The 27094-nt window shown below is 40.5% G+C and overlaps 1 pseudogene; it reads right to left on the bottom strand.

Annotated features, from left to right (window-relative positions):
* Positions 1-26869, bottom strand: LOC149211196 (disease resistance RPP8-like protein 3; annotated as a pseudogene).
* Between the last annotated feature and the right edge of the window lie 225 nt (positions 26870-27094).

The following is a 27094-nucleotide window of genomic DNA, read 5'->3' as shown; positions in this document are numbered from 1 at the left end:
TTATGGGTAGTACCATGAGGGGCAACACCATGACCATGGTTTTGATGGGAAAACCCATTTGCATATGCTTGAGCAACCCATTCCATCTTTATGGCGGTGCTCATAAATCAACTTCCTCAGTATCTCTATGTGCTTTTCTCCTTCCATTGCTCGAATTGAAAACCATGCTTCACCACCTTGTTCCTCAATAGATTTGAGTATTAAAGGACTGCCATACACAAGCAATTCCCTCAGATTCTATAAATTTTCGAGCCCTTGAGAAATGGTCCTGATGTTGGAGAAAAATACTAAGCCCAAATTCTTCAACAGAGGAAAATCCCCATCCCTTATCGGAGGAAAACTGTCAACCACATCAGTTTCCTCCAACCAGAAACTTTCTAGGTGTGGAAAGGCACTCGCCTCTCCAAAGGCATCGGGTAACTTTTTTAAAGACAAGGATTTAACTATATCTAGCCTCCTAATCCATTCAAGCTTCTCCAACCCTATAGGGATCTCCTCCAGTTGGGGACAATCTCTTAGTATTAGAAAATTTAGCAGTTGGAAACCACATATCCATGATGGGATCTTACCCAAAATGTTGGACTCCACAAAGAGACTGCTTAGCTTTACCATACCTCTCATGTCCTATGGTAATTGCTTCATATGTGACATCCTCAGGATGATAGTCCTCATCTCTGTCATGTCTTCCACTACGCCATCTGTAATTGGCTCCTTCGAGAACTCTAGCGCCAGCCATTTAAGGTGCTTCAGACGGTGCAGATCCTGGAAGTGAGCACAAGCACGACATCCCATCGGATCACGTAGAATTTTTATCTGTGGTGGTGTTGCTTGCGGCGAGGTTTTCCAGCATCTTTCCACTTTCAGATACTGTAGCGATGTCAACGCAAAGATCCCACAAGGCATGCACTTCAACTGTTGACAGAAACTCAAATCTAGATATATCAAACTTGTCATCTTACCTAACTCATAAGGCAACTCACTTAACTGGTAGCATTCAGACAGATCTAGTATCTCGAGCTTCTTCAAACATGTTTTTGAATTTGGAAGCTTTACTATTGGCAAGTTTTCTAAATGAAGGAAGACCAGATGCTACAATGCTCCAAAGTTATGAGGCAAACATTTCATGGATGTCCCTCCCAAATCAAGAAGTCTAAGAGAGGTGAGAGTCGTGACCACTCTTGACGAAACATATTCCAGGGATATTTTATCTGAGAGTAACATTGCCCACAGACCCTGACCTCAGTATCCATTAGGTATTGACCTAAAACTGTTGGGCCTCAGAGAAATTCTGGTTTTACGGGTGCAATGTTTCAATGGGTACTCCACCAAACCTTTCCTCACTCTGAAACAACAATTCTCTTCCTTCTTGGTAATTTGCAACACTAGATGATGTAAAACATTATGCACATAGAAGATCACCACCTATCCATCAACATCCTTACTACTAGCTTCGATCAGACATCGATCCACTATAAAGTTACCGTAAGCCCTTCCAACTTCTAATGGATCTTTACCATATTCCGTGGGAAGAAGGCCCTCTCCTATCCACAACTTTATCACATCCTTCACATACATTTCCTCGTCCTCTTTGAAGGCACCAAAGTAGAGAAAGCAGAGCTGCAAAGGTAAATATTGCGAGGTTCACAACGTGTCATAAGTCAATCTCAACCGATTGTAGAGTTTCTTCTCTACATGAGGGTCCACTTTATCCACATTTTTCAACTTCTCCAGAGTCAGCTTCCAATCTGATGGTGTAGTGATGCCCGCCATGGCTGCTCCTATTACTTTGAGAGCAAGCGACAGCCAATCACACTCCCCACAAACATCCCAGGCTATCTTTTCGATTATAACATGTGGAGTGTGTTGATTACCTACAAACACATGAAAGCAGAAGAGGCTCTAGCTCTCACCTGTAGACAAAATGTCCATGCCAATTTGGGTACCCACTCTCATTTTTGAAAGGACTCTTTGACCTCTTGTCAATACAATGATCTTGGAGCTGTCATTCATTTGATCGTCCGGTTCGCCCAACATCTCCAACATATTTTCATTGTCGTTCCAAATATCATCTAAAAATAACAAGAACCTCCTGTTGATAGTTTTTTGATAAATCCATCTTGTTGAAAAAAATTACGGGGAGAGGCAGAGGGGTGACTTTTGTGATGCTAATTTCACGCAGCTCAATTTCACGCAACTAGATTTCACGCAGCTATACAGAGACTTAAAAAACCTAGTATTCACTCATGGAGAAAAAAAATAATAAAATAAATAAATAAATAAATAAATAATAGAACAGAGTAAGTTTTGAGAAACATAATAAACACTTAGGATTGAATTCTAAATCATGAAAATACATTCACATGAGACTGCGGCTCATTCACCAAGTAAAACAAAGGTTTTACAGTGATTTACACTTACGCGGAATAATACACAATGAAACAAAGTAACTGTTAAAATTGGCAACCAGGGCAAAACTTCATGTGGGTCATATTATTCATGGTTAATAATATTTTTATTGGATTCCTCTCGTCGAGAGGTGTAGGATTGATATAAAAATCATCCAATTCCGATAAGTATTCATGGAGATATGAATTTATTTTGATTATGGAATTATTATCAAGCCGACCTACAACTCATGTAGGCTCAGAAGCCCAACAGTCGCATCTATTCACCCACCAACGTTGTGTATAAATATAAGAGGACTTTTCCTCATTTAGACTCACTCATCTCATCACATCTCTCTCTCTCTCTACTGCGGAGATATGAGTCTCTTCTCTACTGCGCTGAAATGGGTCTTTCTCTCTCACACATGTGAAGCCGGAAGCTGTTGAATTTGAAGCTACAACTGCAGAAGTAAAGATTGACTTGCGTGGCCTGGAAGATCCTCATCTGAATTGTGTTGTAGGTTCATCTGAACCTCCTTTGAAAGCCACAACTTTTGGTGGTGGAATGAATCCAATTCAACGAACGGTTTGCAAGATATCCACTGCCCTAGTTTGAAGACGGAAACTACTGAAACTGAAGCTGCAACTGTAGAAGTAAAGATTGACTTGTGTGGCCTGGAAGATATCCTCATCTAAACTGCGCTGTAGGTTCATCTCAACCTCCTCTGGAAGCTGAAACTTTTGGTGGTGGAATGACGTCAATCCGACTGTTGGTTTGTGAGATATGGTCTGCCCTAGTTTGATAATGAAGCCACTAATGCTGATGCTACTGATCTAGGGTTTGCTACTGCTGATATGAATCAGATTTATTGTACTATTTCTCTCTGTTGAATTATTGAAGATAAAAGAAGATTTGATCAAAGGGTTTCCCCACACATTGTGGGGTTTGTCCCTGGCTAGCCGCCACATCTTGTGTCTCTTGTCTTGGCTTGTTTTATGTTGATCGTTTAATGTTCTATCTGCACTTTACTTTATGTACATGTGATTGCTATTCGGTGGAATATAATAAGAAAAAGAAGTAAACTGTTATAAGCATAGAACATACCATAACTTAACATGGTATCAGAGCTGAGGTGAAGACAAAGCCCGAGCAAGAGCAAGAGCAATCATTGAAGAGAAGATTGGCAAGGCTATCCTATAAGAACTATGGGGTCCTCAACACTCTTTCCTGCCGAAGACAAGCTCCGTGAGAAAGCTGACTATCACGGATGAAAGATGTCTATCGATCTAACCCTTGAAGATCAAGGAGTGCTGGACCATGTAAGAGGCAATATTATTGAGCCTTCATCAAATGCATCTGTTGCTGCCTGGAACAAATGGAAAAATGGAGAAGTCAAAACAAAGAAGATCATCCGGGACTCTATCGACAAGCACTTGGTGGCCTACATCTCTGATCTAGACACCTCCAAGGAAATCTACGACAGACTGGTGAGTTTATTTAAAGTTAATGATGCAAATCAAGTTTTGTTTCTTAGAAATAAGCTGAGGGAAATCAAGAAGGGTAAAGATGAAAGTATGCAAGCATACTTCTTAAGAATCACCAAGATCAAGAACGATCTCCTATCTATTGGGGAAACTATTACTGACAGAGAAATGGCACTCACAACTCTTGAAGGATTACTATCTGAATGGTATGTGTTCAGGACTACTCTTCTAAACTATAATGTAATTCCTGGTTTCGAGGAATTAATGGCTAGATGCATTCAAGAAGAAACAAGGGAAGAAGTGTAAGAAATGCCCATGCCTAAAGGTCCTCCTGCTGCCTTTTCTTTTCATGCAAAGAAAAGAAATAATTCCGGGACTAAATCAAAAGGAAATGCTGGACCTAAGGCTAGAAGAAAATGATGATGTTACATTTGCGATAAATCAAGTCACTATGCAAGGGAGTGCTCTGATAGAAAGGACTCACTCTAGGATGATGATCAAAATCCCTCTGATGGCAATCAAAGGAATGACAAATTCAACAGCAAAGGTAAGAGGAGAGTTGGGAATCAAGGAAGAGGACAAGCATTCAAGAAGGCCAGAAATTCCAGGATGTATTAAATGCACCTGACCTCAAAAAAAACCTAGTGTCCATCTCGGGAACGGAAGACAAAGGCTACAAGGTAACCTTCAGCGATGGCAAGGTATGTATATGGAAAAATAATGTTAAAGATGCCTTTAATCTTGGGTTTAGTGTTGATTCATTATATCAGGTCGATGGAAGTCTACTAGGTGTCATGTCTTATGACACATCTCTTTAGTCCAAACTTTGGCATCGGAGGTTTGCCCACCTTCATTACAAAGCTCTACCCGATGTAAGACAGATGGTAACAAGGATGCCCGAATTCCAAGCAGAGAAAGAAGGTGTATGTCCGAGATGTGCCAAAGGAAAGCTCAAAAGGGGACCATTCCCCTCAAGCCAAAGCAAGACCTCCGATATATTACAATTGGTTCACTCAGGCATACCTGAGGTTGGCATTAAGAGGGAGACTACTACACCACATACTCCTGAGCATAATGGTGTGGTGGGAAGGAAGAACCGCACGATGATGGAAGCTGTCTGGGCCATGCTACATGATCAAAGACTTTTGATGTTTCTATGGGCTGAAACTACAATCACCGTCGTATATGTACAAAATTGATGCCCTCATCAAACATTGGGTTCCAAGACTCCTAAAGAAAAGTTCACCGCAAGGTGAACAATCTTTCGACTTTGAGGAGCTCTCAAGAAGCCATCACCAGGGAACCGAAAGAAAAGGATGATGAATCAATGCCTGATGTAGAAGAACCCATGGATCTGATAGATTCTAATCCACATGAGCCTTCCTCTTCTAGGAAGAGGCCTTCATGGCTTAGGGGGATACTTGATGATGCTAAAGGACATGCTGCACCCTGAGGAACCTTCTGTCAAAGTAAGAAACTTAATAGGTATCAAGGATACCTGACCATCATGAGCACGATCATACAAAATGAGTCTTCGTCATTCTCAAATTCCGTCAAGCATCAAGTATGGAAGGATGCTATGACCGTAGAATATGAGTCTATTATGGAGAATGATGTCTGGGAAGTAGTTCCCAGACCCTGGACAAGACAATTGTTACTTCAAAATGGCTTTACATGATAAAGCATGAAGCAGATGGAAGCACGGAAAAGTATAAGGCTCATTTTGTTGCTCGAGGTTTCTCCCAAAAGGAAGGTATAGACTATGATGAGATATTTTCACCTGTTGCGAGATATACGACCATCTGCTCAATCATAGCCCTTGCCGCTTCACAAGAATGGAACCTACATCAAATGGATGTCAAGACTGTGTTCTTGCATGGCTCGATCAAAGAAGTGGTCTACGTGGAGAAACCCGAAGGATTTGAGATTTATGATCGAAAATCTCATGTATGCAGGTTGAAGAAAGCTCTCTATGGGCTGAAGCAAGCACCCCAAGCATGGTATGAGAGGATCAATAGCTACTTGATGAAGCTGGGATTCACTAGGAGTGAAGCCGATCCTAACCTTTACTTTAAGGTTGAAGATGACAAGCCTCTCATACTGCTATTGTATGTGGATGACCTTTTTCTAACAGGTGCAGACCCTCTCATTCACAAATGTAAGAGGGAGCTGGCCTCTGAATTTGAAATGAAAGACCTAGGACTAATGCACTACTTCCTAGGACTTGAAGTATGGCAGAAGCCAAGGGAAATTTTCCTAACTCAAGGGAAATATGTGGTAAAGATATTGGAAAGATTTGGTATGATGGACTGCAAGCCTGTGACTACCTCGAGGATCTTAACTTTTAGAAGTTATATGGTAGTGATGTCGGACCAGACTTGGGAAATGCCTCTGAGTTTCAAAAACTCATTCGCATTGATGTTCTTGGTGAACCTCCGTCTGAACATATGTTTTTCAGTTAGCATTGTGAGCTCATATTTGGTTGAGCCTCACTGGATTGATGCCGGGAATCTTCTGAGATGTCTTCAGGACACAATCTCTCATGGATTAAGGTACACTGCCGGAGATGTGAGACTACTTGGATATACTGATGTTGATTGGGCAGGCAATGTGGTGGACCGTAAGAGCACTTTCGGGTATTGTTTCACCTTGGGATCTGCTTCGATATCCTGGATGAGCAGGAAGCAGAAGTCGGTGGCTTTGAGCACTGCCGAAGCAGGATATATTGTTGCTAGCATAACCTCGTGTGAGGCAGTCTGGTTGCGAAAGCTCTTCAGTGAGCTGTTTGGATTTACATTGGATACCACTGTGATTCTTTGTAACAACCAGAGGTGGGATTCGATTATTGAGGAATCCCGTATTCGTCAATTGCTCCAGCAGATAGACATCATCTTGGATATGGTAAGTTGATGAGAAAGGAGGCTCCATCGCATTAAGATGATGTACAGGTTGATACACCTTGTCAAAGCCCCATGGAAAGATCTAATCTGTGATTTTCCCAAACGACTTGGAGTCGGTAAGAAACCCTTGTACAAGGGTCCTGCATGTTTCATACACTGAGCTCTGGGAGCTCTGAGGGACTGTGGTTATTACTGGAGCAACATACGACCACAGGGTGACTCACCCTCCCCTGGTGGTGCACACTGGAACAAGATGATTCGCTCTCTTGTGGGACAAGATGATTCGCTCTCTTGTGGAACAGGATGATTTGCTCTCCTGTGTAGCAGAATGATTAGTTCTCCTATGAGGCCTGGATTGATGTGTTCTCCATGGCGATTGTAGCAGGATTGATGTGTTCTCCTGTGAGGCCTGGATTGGTGTGTTCTCTATGGCGGCCTGGATTGATGTGTTCTCCATGGCAATTGTAGCAGGATTGATGTGTTCTCCTGTGAGGCCTGGATTGATGTGTTCTCCATGGCAATTGTAGCAGGATTGATGTGTTCTCCTGTGAGGACAAGATTGATTAGTTCTCCTGTCGAGGCATCCTACCCATGCAGTCAGGGACTCATGGGAAGTACCTCTCATCTGATCAATGAGTAGGGAAATGAAGTTAGGGACCATAGTAGTACCGATGGATGCATCGTTGTAACTACCGTACTCCCTACGCTAGGATGACCTCCATTGATCTGGGATCAATCATACTGGTTTGGGACCAGTGGTAGGAGTTGTACAATACTATGATTCTGACTTCGGGTCGGTTGAGGCTGGTCTGGGATCAGTGGTACATACTCTGAGATTGACTTTGAGTCGGGGGAGGATGATATTGATCTGGGACCATTGGAGTTGTACTCACTATGATGCTGACTTTGGGTTGGTTGAGACTGGTCTGGGACGAGTGGTACATACTCTGAGACTGACTTTGAGTCAGTATGATACATCCTCGATCATTTCTTCTTCTTCATAATTCGGACAAAAGCAGAGTAGAACAGAACAATGCAAGAGCAGAGCAGAACAGAACAAAATAGTACAGATCAGTGCAGGGCAGAACAAGACAAAGCAAAACAGGAAAAATAGAGCAGAGTAGGGCAAGGGTCAGGTTGTACAAGGCAGTTCACTTGATGGATGAATAGTAACGACCGATAGATAGATTGCAGATGAAGTTCTCCATGGTTGAGAGGGAGTGTTAAAATTGGAAACCAGGGCAAAACTTCATGTGGGTCATCTTATTCATGGCTAATAATATTTTTATTAGATTCCTCTTGTTGAGAGGTGTAGGATTGATATAAATATCATCCAATTCCGATAAGTATTCATGGAGATATTAATTTATTTTGATTATGGAATTATTATCAAGCCGACCTACAACTCATGTAGGCTTAGAAGCCCAATAGTCGCATCTATTCACCCACCAACGTTGTGTATAAATATAAGAGGACTTTTCCTCATTTAGACTCACTCATCTCATCACATCTCTCTCTCTCTACTGCGCAGATATGAGTCTCTTCTCTACTGCGCTGAAATGGGTCTTTCTCTCTCACACATGTGAAGCCGGAAGCTGTTGAATTTGAAGCTACAACTGCAGAAGTAAAGATTGACTTGCATGGCCTGGAAGATCTCCTCATCTGAACTGCGTTGTAGGTTCATCTGAACCTCCTTTGAAAGCCGCAACTTTTGGTGGTGGAATGAAGTCAATCCGACGAACGGTTTGCAAGATATCGATTGCCCTAGTTTGAAGCCGAAAACTGCTGAAACTGAAGCTGCAACTGCAGAAGTAAAGATTGACTTGCATGGCCTAGAAGATCTCCTCATCTGAACTGTGTTGTAGGTTCATCTCAACCTCCTCTGGAAGCTGAAACTTTTGGTGGTGGAATGAAGTCAATCCGACTGTCGGTTTGTGAGATATGGTCTGCCCTAGTTTGATAATGAAGCCGCTAATGCTGATGCTACTGATCTAGGGTTTGCTACTGCTGATATGAATCAGATTTATTGTACTATTTCTCTCTGTTGAATTATTGAAGATAAAAGAATATTTGATCAAAGGGTTTCCCCACACATTGTGGGGTTTGTCCCTGGCTATTCGCCACATCTTGTGTCTCTTGTCTTGGCTTGTTTTCTGTCGATCGTTTAATGTTCTATCTACACTTTACTTTATGTACATGTGATTGCTATTCGGTGGAATATAATAAGAAAAAGAAGTAAACTGTTATAAGCATAGAACATACCATAACTTAACAGTAACTGTTGTTTTTCACGCGTCCACAAAAATTTTCTCCACCATTTTCTCCTCAGAGATTCTCGCTCTCTTTCTCTCTTGTTTGCTAAATGATTTCTTTTTACATACATATTTATCTCAACATACAATTTTTTTCATTAATACATAACAGAGAAAATAATTAATACGTTGTTGTTATTGAGTGTGGATAGTAATCGTGCAGGTGTTTGTGGAGTGTGGGAAAAAGTCGTAGAATGAATGCTTATCCATATCTATTTACCAAAATACATTAAATGCCTTAAATTCTTTGCTATGTTGCAGAATGGTTCGCGCGGTATTTCTGTTTTGGCTTCAGGCCTTCCATCTTCAAATAGAGACACAACCTGCAAAAATATTTCTAACAAGTATGGCTTCTATCGGGTTGTTTATTGTGGTGGTTAGGATTATTATTTCCAACACTCCCCCTTAATCACAATTGCCACCATTGACAATTCCCAAGCAATTTCTGAGATAAACAAAACTTTCACATGCCAATGGATTTGTGAAGATATCAGCAAATTGTTCCTGTGACCTGCAGTGTTGCAACACAATTTCATTATTGTTAATCAACTCTCTAATAAAATGATATTTAACATCAATATGCTTGGTCCTCTTGTGAAAGGCATAATTATTTGACAATGCAATTGTTGAGGTGTTGTTGTAGAAAATGGTTGTCATTCCCTCTTGATCACGACAAAGATCCCTCAACATCCTTCTCATCCAAACTGTCTGACATGTTGTTGCTGTTGCTACCACATATTCAGCTTCTGCTGTTGACAGTGACACTATTGGCTTCTTCTTGGAGGCCCATGAAATGGCTCCAGAACCCAAATGGAAAACATATCCTTACATGCTCTTTCTGTGATCGACACTTCTAACCCAATCACTATTAGTGTAACCAACCATTCTGAAATCGCTTGTTGCTGTGTACGAAATGCCATAATGTTTTGTCCCATTGACATATCCTAAAATCCTTTTTGCTGCTTGCCAATGTGTCTCCTTGGGTGTCTCCATAAACCTCGACCCCAAACTTACTACATACATTATATCCGACCTATTGGTGGTCAAATACATCAAGCTGCCTATCATGCTTTTGTATAATTTCGGATTGACATTGCTACTACAATCTTCTTTGCTCAACTTCAACCCTGGTGCGGGCTTGTTGTTCTGCATTTTAAACATCTCCAAAATGTATGCCACATACTTCACTTGAGATATAAAAATGCCATTTTCTATTTGCTTCACTTCTATGCCCAAAAAATATCTTAACAATCTCAATTCAGTCATTTCAAATTCACTCTTCACGACTTGTTTGAAATCAGCGATGAGGAAATCATCACTGCCTATAAAAATAAAATCATCTACATATAAGACGACAATGAGAATCTTACCTTCACTCTCTTTGATGTAGAGAGTGGGTTCACCATCACATTTGTCAAAACCATTGTTCAACAAGTAGGCATCTATCCTGCTGTACCATGCGCGTGGTGCTTGCTTGAACCCATAAAGAGGTTTCCTCAACTGATACACTTTGTCTTCTTGGCCTTCTATCTCATAACCAGTCAGTTGCGCAACATACACTTCTTCTTTCAGCACCCCATCTAAGAACAGTAATTTGACATCCATTTGATACACTCTCTGTTTATGTTGTGTGGCAATCACCACAATTGCGCGCACTGTCTCCATCCTCGCGACTGGTGCGAACGTCTCCACGTAATCTCTGCCATGATGCTGCTTGTATCCTTTGATGACTAGCCTTGCTTTTTACCTTTCAATCTTTCCCTCAATGTTGCTTTTGGTCTTATAGACCCACTTCACTCCAATGACATGTTTTCCTTTCGGAAGGTTCACTAAATCCCATGTGTCATTCCTTTCTATTGCTTCTATTTCTTCATCCATTGCCGCAACCCATTTTTATTCTTTGATTGCATCCTAAAAATGGATTAGTTCATCTACATGACAAAACAAGGAAAATAAGGAATTCAGACCAATGCTACTATCAACTTCATCTTGCTCATAAATTTCATTTAAATTTCTGAATTTTGGTCTTCTTGTGCTTGCTGAAGATGGGCTTGACATGTCACTTGGTGTTGCACTTTGCGGTGTGCTTGGAGAAGCGCTTGCATGGCTGTGCGAAATTTTCCTATTATTTGTTGATGGTGTTGCTTTCTCCCTGCTTTGTTGCACTTGAATAGGTGTAGAACAAGTTACTGTTGAGGAATTACTTGCTGCTGTTAATTCCTCTTTGTCCTCATGTAGTATACATGCTTTGACATTGACTGTCTTTTCTAAACTTCCATCCCATGCTTCCTCTTCTATAAATTGCACATCTCTGCTGATTATGACCTTCTTGGTTAATGGATTGTAGAGTTTGTATGCCTTGGATTCATCACTGTATCCAACAAATATACGTTCCCCTTGCTGTCCAAATTCTTCCTCAACTCATTCGGGAGATGTGCATACGCCACACATCCAAAAACTCTCATGTGAGTGACACTATGCTTTCTTTCACTCAATGCCTCTTCAGGAATTATGTTCTGGACGCTCTTGGCTAGACATATGTTCAAGATATATGCTGCACAAGCGACAGCTTCAGCCCAATAATCATTGGCAAATTCTTTGTCTTCAACATACTCCTTTCCATTTCCATAATGGTCCTATTATTTCTTTCTGCTACACCATTTTGCTGAGGTGTATAACTTGTTGTAAATTGATTTTGAATTCCATGCTCCCTACAAAAATGAAATAAATCATTTGAGATGTATTCTCCACCTCTGTCAGTCCTAAGGACTTTGATGTAGTGTCCGCTTTTCTTCTCAACAAGAGCCTTGTATTGGTGAAAGCGCTCAAACACTTCAATTTTCTGTTTTAGGAGAAAGACCCATGTCTTCCTTGTGTAGTCATCTATGAAGATCAATAAGTAGTGGCTGCCACCAATTGATGGTATCTGCATTGGTCCACATAAATCTGGGTGGACAATCTCCAAAGGTGCCTTTGGCCTTACTGACTTTCCTGCGAGAAATGTCTCTCTATATTGCTTTCCCAAGATACATCCTTCACATAGGTTGTTTGGTTTTTCTATGAGTGGTAGTCCTTTCACCATGCCTTTCCTATGTAGCAAATTAAAACCCCCAAAGTTGAGATGTCCAAATCTCAAATTCCGTAACTAATTTTCATCTTTTACCTCTGTTTGAAAGTCTACTTGTGTGACAACTGCCTCTTTTCTTCCATTATCTCGTGAGTTCATTGATAGTTGTGCTTGTGCACCTTCTTTCTGCAAATCTGATTTTAATTTTAGGGGAAACTTTCTATTGTTTGTCATCTGAACCTTTGCAATCAACTGTCTGCTTGGAGGCCTATCCAAAATTGTGCACACATCATTTTTGAAGAAGACATTGTAGCCATTTTTCATGAGCTGTCTAATGCTTATGAGGTTATGCTTCAGAGCAGGGACAAAGTAAACATCTGAGATGTACTTCTTCTCCCCCTTCTTTGTTAGGATATTAACTCTACCTTTTCCCATGACAGAGACTTTGCTATCAGTCCCTAATGTCACTTCAGGTTTCACACTTTCATCTAGATTGGAAAACATTTCTATGTTTCTTGACATGTGGTTGCTACACCCTTATTCTAGATACCATATATCGCTTTGTTTTTCTTGTGCTACATTACAAGCTAAAAACATGCTATCATGGTTCTGATTTTCTTTTGTGAAATTTACACTTGGTTGTTACTAATGTCATATTGCTTCTTTCTACATTCATTTTCATAATGACCATACTGCTTACAGTGATGACATTGAACTTGAGATTTATCATAGCTTTGACCTTGTGCTTGATTTTGGCTTGGGCCTTGACTTGGATTTTGATTGTTTCCTCTTCCATTTGAGCTTGAAGGGTTGCTTCTTCCACCTCTGTGTGGGCTTCTTCCTCTTCGTCTAGCATATGATCTTCCTCTGTCTCGACCTTGACCAAATGATACTTGTGTCTTGAAGGCATGCTCCAGTGAGGAGCTTGTTGCTCTATTCAGTCTATGTTCATAAGAAATCAGTGATGCATTAAGCTGATCCACTGAGAACTGTGAGAGATCCTTTGTCTCTTCTATGGCCACAACAATGGCATCAAACCTTGCTAGAAAACTTCTCAAAACCTTCTCAACTATTCTTCTTTCTTCAAGTGTCTCACCATGAGCTCTAATTTGAGTAACCAACCCACTTACATGTGTGAAAAATGAGTCTGCATTCTCAGACTCTTTCATCCAAAGTGTTTCCAAGTCTCTTCTCAACATTTGCAGTTTTGTTGTCTTGACTTTTAGCATGCCTTGGCAGGTTGTCTGGAGCGTGTCCCATGCTTGCTTGGACTTCATTGCTGCTGCAACCCTTGGGAAAATAATTTCATGAACTGCTTGGAAAATATAGAACAGGGCTTTTGAATCCTTCTTCTTGTTATCCCTTAACAAATCTGTTTCTACTCGAGATAAGGTATTGTATGCTACTACATCTGCTGGTTCTTGAAAACCATTCTCCACCAAATCCCAAATGTCTTGAGAAGAAAACATGGCCTTCAATGTATTAACCCAATAATCATAATTTTTTCCATTAAACTAAGGTATTTGAGGATTAATCAAGCTTGTGCTTGATGTTTCCATTTCTGAAAATTTCTACTTGTTGGTAAATATGCTAAAAACAACCTGCCCTTAAAACAATTTTAACTACTAGTAAAAACATTTTTTCTTGCACTAACAGAGTTTAACATATTCTGATACCATGTTGATTTTTTTTATTTTTTTTTTATGTGGAGAGGTAGAGGGGTGATTTTCGCAAAGCTGATTTCACGCATCTCAATTACACACAGCTAGATATACGCGTAGCAATACAGAGACTTAAAAAACATAGTATTCACTCACGACGACATAAAAACTTAGGATTGAATTCTAAATCATAAAAATACATTCACATGAGACTGCGGCTCATTCACCAAGTAAAACAAAGGTTAAATCCATTGCTGGTTTTTTGATAAATCCATCTCTTGACATCTTCTTGGCTCCATCTCACGTCAAAGCCCTCACTTATATGGAGGTCTATCTATCTCCCAAGGTTATTGCGGAGATTTATGTTTGACAAATTTTGGGAAACACTCAACCAGAGAATCAAATCTTTCTCAAAGTGTCGTTGCACTTGCTTGTCATTCAAGGCTCTCTTGAGGAGCAGAGTTTTTCCGAATCCACCCATACCAACAACACCTATTTTGGATGTCACAGAGGCTGTGATTTTCTTATCATCTTTTAACAGACGTTTAATGGTTACGAATATATCATCTTGTCCCACGATGCACGCCTCTTGAATTGGCTGCTTCAGGTAACTTGCGAGGCTTGGCTTCCTTGTTGAAGGAATTGAAGATTGGCTCTTAGCAGCTTCATGGCTCTGTCACTGTATGTTTTTCAGTTCAAAACAGAGTTGATGAGTGAATCCAATCAAAGGCAGTCTTTCCAGATGACTCTGCAGACTTCCAATACTCTTCCTGATCTTCTTGCTCAACAAATATCAAGATACCATATTATATGTTGGAACTTGACATTTATGCACTGTTCAATGTTTGAAGCCAGTTGTTGACTGTAACGGGTTCAATCTTGTTAACTAAATCACTCTGAGACTACCGAATAACTATTCCATATTGTTGAATTTCTATGTTTATAGGCTGAATCTCCTCCACTAAATTTACCAAAACCCTCAACTCTTTTTTGAAACAAAGAGCAGTCTTCATGTGCCCTTTTATTACTTGAACCACCCTATCAATAAGAACGCCTGTTGATCCAGATACAAATCTAGGATCTCCCATATTTTCTCCTTTCTCTCAATGATTTTGATGTTGTAATCTTGCCTAAAGCTAGATGTTAATATAGCGTAATTAGCCATAAAGTCGATGAAAATGTGTTGGGCAAATATGAATCAGTTGACCAACAGTTACATCACCACTTAGCTTTATACACCCAACACACAAATTCTCACGTCAAATCAAAGTCAGCGCTGGATGGCCTCGATGGATTCAAATGTCCATGTGTCTGCGGGAATCAGCGAATCAAGCCCTACCTAAGTGACTTATCGGCGAAATATACCATTGCTGAAATGACTGGTACCTGTGAACGATACCAGTCTACAAAATGACTGGTACCTATGAATGATAACAATCTACATTCACTAAAATGACTGGTACCTATGAACGATACCTGTCTGACTGGTACTTATGAACGATACCAGTCTAACTGGTAGTTATGAATTTTAGGTGCAGTTATCGTTTCTTAATCGAAAACGTATGAGGAAAATGATATGTAATTTTCTAATGGTATGTGTTTTTTTTAAATTGAATTATAAAATTTACGTAAGTGACTTATCGGCAAAATCAAACATCATTGAAATGACTAGTACCTATGAACGATACCAGTCTACAATCACTGAAATGACTGGTACCTAGGAATGATACTAGTTTGAATTGTAGGTATGAAGTTTAGGTCCAGTGATAGTTTCTTAAATCGAAAACATATGAGATGAAAATGATATGTAATTTCCTAACGGTATGTGTTTTTCTAAAATTTAAGTTATCAAATTTAAATGTGTATTAGGTTGTTTAAATTTTAACCAAAGAGTTGAGGATTTGATTTAATAAAAATTGTTTGAAAAGATATTTGGCTAAATGAAAAGTTGCATAAATAAAAATGGTTTTAAATGATATTTGGCTAAATTGAGAGTTGTATGATATTAATGAAAGCATTAAATAGATGATTCATTCTTCTATTCAACATTGCAACTAACCTCAACAAAAATTTAATATAGTGAAAAAAAACCTATGATTTATTTTACAAATATAAAAATGTCATTTAATCTTTATTTTATTTGTTCTAATTTACTATTTAATCTTCATTTGTTCTCTAGCTTTTGAGTTAATCAACATAATCATCGGGTCTATTATTTTTACTTACTTAGCGTCTAGGTTTACATAGGAGTCTTCTTTGCATCTCTTACATTTCTAATTCACTATTTAACCTTTACTTGTTCTCTAGCTTTAGATATAATCAACGTAGTCTATTATTAGTCCCCGCTTACGACAAAGCAGGGACTATAGTCATCGATACATCATTGACCATTATTAAATTTATTTGACTTATGGTTGTGTTTAACTTTTAGCTAATGTTTTAATAAAATGTTTTGGCAAACAAAATTTTATTAAAGTTACAATTTGGAAGTCTTATTAGCGGCTATAATGTATGATTTTCTTGATACATAGGATAAAAGGTTTGGAAGGTTCTCAATTTTAATTGAACCCAATTTCATGCTAGTGTGGCTTTAGCATTAATTCAAAAACATTTAATATTGACTTACATATATTCCATTTTCCTAATCCTAATCCAAAGGGTGTGCAGGTGTGCTGCATAGGGTGTGGTGTAACCGGCTGTTGGCATGTCAGCCATATGTTCGGTTTCTGGCAGTTGCTAAAATAAGGAGGTAGCCATCTGTCCATTTTCTGGCAGTTGCTAAAATAAGGAGGAGCCTAGATGAGCTCTGGTAAGAACCTGTTTAGTGGAGTCGGTGAGATAAATGTATGGTTCAGTAATTGTTGTTACCTGTTTAGAGGACTCGGTGAGATAAATGTATGGTTCAATAATTGTTGTGAGATAAATGTATTTTCAGAGGAGTTGGTGAGATAAATGTATGGTTCAGTAATTATTGTTACCTGTTCAGAGGATTCGGTGAGATAAATGTATGGTTCAGTAATTGTTGTTACCTGTTCAGAGAATTCATTGAGATAAATGTATGGTTCAGTAATTGTTGGCTCTCCGCGAAGGAATTTAGGTGAAGTGGGTAGGACAATTCCGGTGAAGTGGGCAGGATGCCCATCTCTATTTTAGGAATGGTTGCCCTATCTCATTTTTTAGGAATGGTTACCCTATCTCGTTGTGAATTTCGCCCGGTTTCTTTTAGGCACAGCTCCAGAAGCAGATGGACCAGAGAAGGAGATAAATCTTCAAATAACATCACTGAAGCGCTTCATTCAAGCAATGCACACATTTATATATTTTAAGTACCTTTACTACTAGCCCTACTGTGTATCTATCTGCAATAAATCAAGTATAAAAAAATTATCATTGAGTATATAAAATTCACTGAACATATATCTATAAATATATATACACAATTGAATAGCATATGTAGTGTGATTACAAGAGAAAGATTGTTAGTACACTCAGGAGTCCCCTATCTTCATAGGGGCCTCATCCTCATTCTCAGGTTCACTTGTTCACTTGAGATGCCCACCCATACAGTAACCATCTAAAGCCTCCAAATTCAAGGGTTCAATAGCTATAGGGTTGGTTCCATGGCTCAATTGAGGGAATGACTGGCTATATGGTGATGGCCTCCTCTGACTCTATATATTTGGGTTGTTGAAGAACTAATGACCTACTATACTCTACTCTATATGACTTATGTGCCATTGTAATCTAAATATTATATGGGTTCCCACCTCCAAAGGCCCCTTTCTAAACTATCTGGGTACGGGTAGTGCCACTTACTAGGATGGGCAACAAACTTCAATTAATTAGTGACCCAAATATTATTGTTTGTATGTCCATGTTTGGATTGAATATAATAATAGGGCTAATTTCCACTTCCGAAAAAAACAATAATAGACCGAACAAGCCCATATTAGAAAGGTTTTGAATCATTTCATTAACAGAGTTCAGGAAGGAAATTGATCCGAATAAATACATAGTTTTGTGAGCATATTTCATAGAATCATATGGATGATGGATGGATTCAATGCGAAAGTAATCATTTCATTAACAGAGTTCAGGAAGGAAATTGATCTAAATAAATACATAGTTTTGTGAGCATATTTCATATAATCATATGGACGATGGATGGATTCACTGCGAAAGTAAATAGTCTCAGTGCCATGATCCGGACTTAAATAGGAACACAACAAATTACAGAGATAACCATAAACACATATATGCAGCGGAAATAATACTCCATTTCATTAATGTAAAATACTGAAATATGCTTACAAACAGTAATGGAAATAAACCACCTAGGGTAATGGTAGCTTATCTCTGAGAAGAGATGTGGTGGCTACATGCCTTTGAACTGTGTTACAATGAGGCTCGAAGGCCTAGTTATTTTTGAGAAAAAATGGAAAACCCGTAACATTCCAAAACCTAACCCTAGAAGATGAAACACCAAATTGTGGGCCCCGTTTGGGTAAATTGGTACATCAACTTCCTGGGGTCGTAACTTTGGCATACAATCTCCATTTGACGTGAACAATAGCTCGTTAGAAAGATCTATCCGAGCACTACCACTTTGGGAAGAGAAACATCCGTCCATGGACCCATGTTGCCCCCAGATTTCCCAAAAAACGTCATTTAGGGTCTCAAAACGACTCCGGAGGTTCAGGACCCGAAAAACTGCTAAAAATAGTAAGTTGTGCTACAATTAAGGAAACTGAAAATGCTGAGAGAAACAATGGTGGGCGTCCAGGTGGAATTGGTAGGTGGCCACCAATATCCACCCGGATCATTCCTCCCCCCTTAGGAAGCAATGGTCCCCATTGCGTTGAGTTCCTCCATGAGATGAGGAAACTTTTGCTGAACTTGGTCCCTGGTGAGCCACTTTCCCTTGGCCTGCTTTGACAACTCGATACAGTTGGATATTCTGTTGGCGAGTGTTCTTGATCTGTGTGTTCATGATCCGATCAGTTACATCTTGTTCCATGCAATCTGGATTTAATTATGTGGGTGTGAGCTGTTCTGCAATGTCGGATGTGTCTAGCAATGGTGGAAAGTATGGCCGAAGGCGGTCCACATTGAACACTAGGTGCAGGCCAAGGAATGGGGGAATGCTGAGCTCAAATGCATTGTCTCCCATAGCCTTAGTAATGGTGTAAGGACCATATCAGAGTGGTCTCAGTTTCCGATAGGCTCCAGTAAGGTGTTCCTTTTGCAAATGCAACCAGAGTTTGTCGCCCACCTGAAACTTGTGTGGCACCCAATGTTGATCATGTCGCTGCTTGTACTTGGCATTTGATTTCTCCAGAATGTCATGGACCTGCTGGCGAATATGTTGGATGTGCTCAATGAAGCTGGTTGCCTTGTTTGTTTCGGACTAGACATGAGCCGAATCTGTGTGAGTAGCTGCAAGTGGCATGGCCACATCAATGGGGCATAGTGGCTGGAATCCCAAGCCCACCTGAAAAGGGTTGTGGCCAGTCAAGCTGTGAAGAGCTCGGTTGTAGCTATGCTGAACATAGGGGAGGCTCTCGTCCCATGTGCGTGGATGCTTTGAGTTGTACATGCGCAGAATGTGTACAATCATCCTATTGACAACCTTTGTCTGGCCATCAGTTTGAGGATGGAAGGTTGTGGACTTAGTGAGTTTGGTGTCCAGCATTGACCAGAGACTGGACCAAAATGTACTGAGCAACCCACTGTCCCGATCTGAGATGATAGACTGTTGGATCCCAAAGTGCACCCACACTCATTCAAAGAAGAGTTTAGCAATGGCTTCTGTTGTGATATTCTTCTTGCAGGCCGCCATAATGGCCATCTTCGAGAACCTGTCGATAACCACAAAAACACAGACATTTCCATGCTTAGTGGAAGGAAGGCTTGACATGTAATCCATGGAGATGGATTCCCAAGGTCGACTAGGGGTAGGCAGTGGGGTATAGAGGCCTTGCTTCTTGATGGTCGGTTTGGAAATGGCACAGGAAGTACATGATCTGATGTACTTCCTGACATCCTGTCGAAGATTCGGCCAATAGAAATACTTTTGCAGTACTGCCACCATTTTCTCAACCCCGAAATGCCCAGCAGCCCGATTGTAGTGTGCTTCCCAAATCATCTTGGCACGCTCACTTGAAGGAACACAAAGGTGACCCAGGTGGCATAATAGGGCATCCTGGAGGTGAAAATCTAGAACATGCCGACCCTCCAAGAGTGTCTGGTATGTGTGGCCGAATTCTGGGTCGCTTTTGTAGAGAAGTGGCCAATCAGAAGTCTTGTGCCCACAAGAGTTGAGCACGGTGGTTAACGCCATGATCAGTGGTCAACTGAGGCAATCTGCAACATTATTGGTGTTGCCCTTCTTATAATTGATATTCAAATGGAACTGTTGTAGGTATGTAGACCACTTCTGATGGCGATCATTCTGCAATTTCCCTTAGGTCTGTATGGACTGCAGGGGTTGGTGGTCTGTGTGGATGACCGTTTCCTTCCCCAAAATGTAATGCTTCCATTGTCAGCGGGCCTGCACAATGGAATACATCTCTTTATCATAAGTGGGATACTTCCGGAGTGTGTCTAAAAGTGTTTCACTGTGATATGCCACTGGATGCTCGTGTTGAGTAAGGATTGCCCCAATAGAATAGTCAGAGGCATCTGTCTCGACCTCAAATGGTTGTTGTAAATCTGGTAATGCGAGCACTGGTGCCATGCAGAGGTGATCTTTCAACTCTATGAATGCCTTCTATTGAGATTTAGACCAAAAGAATTTTTCTTTCGCTCCTCCCTTGGTGACTTGACTCAAGGGCCAAGTGATATGAGAAAACCCCAACACGAACCTGCGGTAGAAGTTAGCAAGACCTAGAAAGCTGCGGAGCTCTGTCAGAGTGGTTGGAGATGGCCAATCCCGAATGACTTGGATCTTGGTTGGATCCACATGCACCCCCTGTTCATCAATAATGTATCCCAGATACTGAACTTGGGTCATGCCAAAAGTGCATTTCTCTAAATTGGCACATAGCTTGTGTTGCCACAGTGTTTGGAGAACTTGTCGGATGTGGTGGAGGTGCTCTTCCCAACTCTGGCTAAAGATTAGAATGTCATCCAAGTATACCACTACAAATGAGTTGGTGAATGGCCACAAGATGTCATCCATTAGCCTCATGAAGGTTGCAGGAGCATTCGTCAATCCGAAAGGCATAACCAACCATTCGAAAATGCCCTCCTTAGCTTTGAAGGTAGTCTTCCACACATCAAAGGGTTCGATTGGTACCTGGTGATATCCTGACTTCAAATCGATCTTGCTGAAATATTTTGCCCCCTTTAATTGGTCCAGGAGGTCATCAATCCGTGGGATCAGGTACCTATTACGGATAGTGATCTTGTTCAGCTCCCGATAGTCAATATAGAGTCTCCAAGTCCCATCCTTCTTTTGTACCAACATGATTGGGCTCCCACAAGGTGATGAACTCGGACAGATGTGACCTTTCTATAGCATTTCCTTAATTTGCCTCTTGATTTCATCGTTCTCCAGAATAGAGCGCTGAAAAATTGGTCCATTGGGTAGCAGTGCACCTGGGGTCAGATCGATGGAGTGCTTGACTTGACAGTGCAGAGGAATCCCTGCAGGGGAGGTGAAGACGTCCTCGTACTCCTCCATGACCTTGTTCATCTGTAGTTGTCGTGCAAAGGGGCCCTGTCTGGAGGCCGTGGCCACCGTCTTCTTCTTTCCTTGAGGGCGTATCATCAGGAAAACAAATTTCCTGGTTTTGGAAATGAGCTTACTGCATTGTTTTGCAGTAATCAAAGAGATGGCGGTAGGCGGTGCTACCTCTGGTATCCTGTACAACTTATTTCCCAATGTAATAATAACAGCACGGGGCCCTTACTCATACACAGCATGTCGCTTCCACAAGTATGGTTGTCCTAATAATACATCACAAACTTCAAGGGGAGCAATGTCACACAATACCTCATCCGTGAAGGGCTTGATGTTGTATGGAAGGCGACACTGCTGGCTCACACGAAGATCCTGTCCTTTGTGAAGCCAGTCGATGGTGTATGGTTGTGGATGTGTTGTGGTCAGTAAGCCCAACCGCTTCACGACCTCTACCAAAATGAGGTTCTTTTGGCTCCTGCTATTGACAATGAATTGTAGCGGGGAGCCCTTTACCCACATCTAGGAGTGGAAGAGACGCTCCTCATCCTCTAGATCTTCGGGTTCATTTTTCTGGATCTTAGCAGTAGCAACAGTGGCGTTGGGATCTGCATCAATGATCTACTTCCCTTTGTTATTCTCCTTGTCAGATTCTGACTCAGAGTTGGAACATGCATCTGATTCTGAAACCTTTAGCTCAGCCACCAGTGATTGCTTGGCCCGACACTCACTTGTGTTGCGAGTGGAGCTCTTATGGAACTCACACCATTTTCCCGTGTCCTTTTTCGGCTTTGTGGCACTATTCTTTGCTTGCAGCTTTAGCGCGTTGTCTTGGGCTTCCCCTCCTTGGCTTTGTCCTTTGTTATGTGGTTTAGGGGTACCTTTCCCTTGCTTTGGATTCACAGATCCAAAGTCTCGCTTCTTTTGTTTAAACTTCTGCTCAACCGTGACAGCATATCGGTATGTTGTGCCGAGCGAGGAGATGTTCAGGAATTCTATTTCTTCCTAGATGTATTTGTGCAGGCAGCCGTGGTATTTGAGTATCAAATGCTGCTCCGTATCCTTGATACCCAACTTTGTGCGAAGGGTCTGGAAAATATTGGTGAACACCGACACGTCTTGGTCCCTTCCTTGCCGCAGTGTGGTCCACTTTATGTATTCATCCTCATAGCTTCCGACAGGGTAGTACTGCTCCTTGATGGCATCCCGGAATGAATTCCAAGTGGGTGCGGCTGAAAATAGTGAGTCGATATTTTCATCCTTCTGCTCGCAGTAGGTTTCCCACCAGTCCTTGACATGGGGGGTTGCTTTGAGAAGAGCGAAAACAATCTTTTCCCAACTCGAAAATTCATGAACAGAAAAATAACTCTATAGCATATTTAACCATTTGTCTACGACATCTGCATCTATCTGACCCTCAAATATGGGGATTTCAAAGTTAACTTGTACCTTAAAGGGCGTGGCATTTCCAGAGTAGCTGCTGGAAGCCGATGTGTCGCTTCTAGGTAGCCGTTGAAGGATCTGGGCAAAGCTGTCCATCATCGCATTCTGTTGTTGCTCGAGGGCTTCTTCGAGCAAGATTTTGATAGGATCTCCTGCCCCCTCATCTTTTTTCTCATTCACCATGGGAGGCCGTCAGGATTTGCGAGGTTGGTCTGGCAAATGTTTGACCAGTTCAAGCCCTAACTCCTTATATCCCAACCTTGTTGGGGACATGCAAAGAAAAATAGAGAAAAAAACAGACCACTCTGATACCATTGATCCAGACTTAAACAGGAACACAACAAATTATAGAGATAACCATAAACACAGATATGCAGTGGAAATAATACTCCATTTCATTAATGTAAAATATTGAAATATGCTTACAAACAGTAATGGAAATAAACCAGCTAGGGCAATGGTAGCTTATCTCTGAGAAGAGATGTGGTGGCTACATGCCTCTGAACTATGTTACAATGAGGCTCGATGACTTATTTATTATTGAGAAACAATGGAAAATCCTTAGCATTCCAAAACCTAACCCTGGAAGATGAAACTCCAAACTGTGGGCCCCGTTTGGGTAAATTGGTACATCAACTTCCCGGGGTTGTAACTTTGGCATACGATCTCCATTTGACGCGTACAATAGCTCGTTAGAAAGATCTATCCAAGCACTACCACTTTGGGAAGGGCAACATCAGTCCATGGACCCATGTTGCCCCCAAATTTCCCAAAAAACATCACTTAGGGCCTCAAAATGGCTCCGGAAGTTCAAGACCCGAACAACTGCTAAAAATAGTAAGTTGTGCTACAATTAAGGAAACTGAAAATGCTGAGAGAAAAAATGGTGGGGGTCCAGGTGGACTTGGTAGGTGGCCACCAATATCCACCTGGATCATGCCATGTCAAGAATTAGAATTAATGCGTAAATATGAATGGTGGATTCTGATGAATCTACAAAGATTAATTTTAGAGAAAAATAGTTAAAAACAACAATTAATAAAAAAAACACTTTTATATTTCAAAATAGTTAAAAATACAATTAATCAAAAACATTCAGATATCATAAATTAACTTGTAGAACAGATGACAGTTTTTACATTTTAAAATAAATTACTTAGTGGGAAATTTAAACTTGTACAATTAAAGAAATATGTGGCTAGGATCATGGAATGAATAATTTGTGGTGAGGATGACGCGGGAAAAACCTGTGATACCCACAGTATGCATATAAAATGCATAATCTCTTCTATCCCAGGAATCTCAAAGACCTGCCTGGTCAAACCCTCAAAACATTAAGGTTAAGGCCCCTTAACTAAATCTCATGCGGAACGATTCAACAACTAGCCCCAGTCTGATCCTTAGTTAATCCTTTGCTGTGGAACTTTATATCTCAACCCTTCATCGTTTATAATAATTGTGGTTAATTATTCAACCACGCATATTAGCCAAACCCCACTCTACATGCCAGCTCATCCTTTATCGCAATCGCGGAGTTTCATTGGACTCAATAGAATATGTATTTAGAACTCCCGACTTGCGATATGCGATTTCCTTTTCCACCATTGATTTCGTCCACCAGATCAACGGTTGTCGCAATCTCGCATCACACCAACCTGTGACTCCATCGCCTCTTGCATGCGATATACGATAACACAACCAGACTTCAAATAACATAAACCTGCACCTATAACCTTCTCGGGTCCACTCTGCCCAAGTCTTATCGCTCAATCCCCATCGTCGATCTTAGCTTTAATCCGACATTAATATCTTCCCCGATCAACAGATTTTCTCGATGATCTTGCACTGTAGATCAAAACCCATTTGATTCGACGATCCACAACGATATCGCATAGACCACTTGCACGACATTTAACCCGACCTTACAGAGCCGATATGAATTATAAGTCCTCGGTCTATAAATTTTCAAGTCTGCCCTTAAAGTTAAAGTCCGATTAACTTAAAACCTGATATCTATTGGATAACGAAATCCACCAAATCCTACGGTCTGTTGCCCTTCAACTAACACACATATTATCAAGTTCTCAACCCCCGTAGTTGATTATGAAGTAAGAATTCGAATTTGCAATCGACAGCTAATAATAATTGCAGGCCTTCAACTACAATCAAGGCTTCCCATACTCTCTAACCCCACTATGGTTACTAATCACTGTCGATCTACTAGATCTATCGATTTGACGGTCCAGATTGATTCCTGCCTTTCACCATCCATAAGTACTTGGATTGAATCTCCATCGTTCATTTCTTTTACTTATGTGGTATGACTTAATCTTGGTTGCCCATCACCTTCAACCTCATTTGTTGATCTATAGATCCAACGACTACTAAGCATCAGTACCTCACTCCTTCGTCCTTCTCTTGACTTTGTTTTTATGTCGTTCTTCAATGTTATTCTGTGGTTTCGGCTTTCTTCAGGGTTTTGGTCCTTCGCTCTTCTACATCACAACTTCCTCCTTAACTTAGCTCCACTCATGCCTTTATGCTCCTCCACCTTCACTGTAACACTAAAGGCTTCCTCCTATACTGTCGATGTGTACAAAACCATAACACCTCTCTATTACTCTTCTCTACATTTCACCTTTGATTCTGCACATGCAACTTCTGTTACATAGAACTTACTCTAGTTCACACATAGGTTACAATTAAATTACTCCATACATGCACATACACTCATAATCGAGTTGTTTGTATTAATAAATAGGTGTTTACACAATTTCTTCTCTCAGGTCTGATTTCCAATACTAGTGGCCTCTGTTTCACAATCTACTCGTAGGCTTACAATCAAACTCTTCACACTCTAACTCTTAACTAACTAGCTAACCAACCCCTGACTAGGCTTACATTTATACAAAAGGATTCTACAACCAATTCCTAGTTTAGATCCAGAATCTTCTCAACAAAATCCTGAAATCTCTTCCTTATCTCTAAGGATCTTCTCTAATCCACAAAATCATGAACTAGCTCCTAATCTAAGATTTACAATTAATTCTGAAATCTCTCAATCTCTCAACTATCTTGATTCTCTCATGTTCTCCTACATTCAAGAATATTTACTAATATGCCTCACTATACTTAATTAAATCCCTATTCTAGCTTCTCTGATTAAAATCACTCAAAACCTTAATAATTACATTAATTCAACACTTAGGGAACCAAATGCCTTTAAAACACAAGACCCCCTATGTTTACTAAGATACAATAATATTATTGAGCTGAATGCTCCTACATCAGACTCTCAAGGTTGAAAATAATCATGATCTCCTGATCATGTGCTTCTTATTTGTGTCCTCCTGGATCCCATACTTTGTTATGTAGTTTGTCCTTGGTTGCTGCTATTGTTTGTTGTTGTTCTCCAGGTCTCCACACTTTATGCTGCATTTCCCCACTAGCTATGCTCTCACAGTCTGTTGCTGTCTTTTTCTTGTTGCTTCTTTGCTTTCTTTCTATTGTCTTCTCCCTTTGAGACTCTTTTCTCATCAAATCCATCATCAATTCAATTTCTATGTCCAACTCATTTCTTTGCTGGACACTTTCCGCTTCCTCTCTTGCATATCCTTTGTAATCTTCATCAGGTTCTTTCTTCCCTATGGGTGCTTGCAGCCATTTCTCTAGTACCTCCAATTCTTTCTCCCATTCACTGATCCTTTGATGAGAGTTTAGTCCTTCTTGTTTATTGACTGTCTCAACAGTTTCCCTAGTTATCTCCACCGTGCCTATCATCATGATGGAATGACAATCCTTTACTATTTTTTCAGCTAACATAGTCTCTTCTTTAAATTTGCTTTTAATCTTCTGTTGGTTGCCTTCACTTTGTAGTTGCTGGTTCCTTACTTCCACCCTTACATCCTTACCCTCTTGTTGCTTCTGAACTTCCATTTCATCTCCAAATAACTTCTATTCAATTTCTTCGATCACAACATCACACTCATTCATTCTATGCATTGTTCCTACAAACAAACTATTGGTTTGTGAACCAAAACACTCTTCTATCTTTATGTATTTTAAAGACCCTCTACTACTGTTAAGTACTGTTATAACCACTTCTTTCCTATTTCCATTTCCTCCTAGCAACCTCTCCAGCAATTAAATTTCCTCCTTACA

The sequence above is a fragment of the Pinus tabuliformis genome, chromosome 1_2, assembly GCF_031772625.1.
Source record: "Pinus tabuliformis cultivar Carrire ecotype Pingquan chromosome 1_2, CPIR1, whole genome shotgun sequence".
Lineage (NCBI taxonomy): Eukaryota > Viridiplantae > Streptophyta > Pinopsida > Pinales > Pinaceae > Pinus > Pinus tabuliformis.
This window is presented reverse-complemented; position numbering and strand designations above follow the sequence as displayed.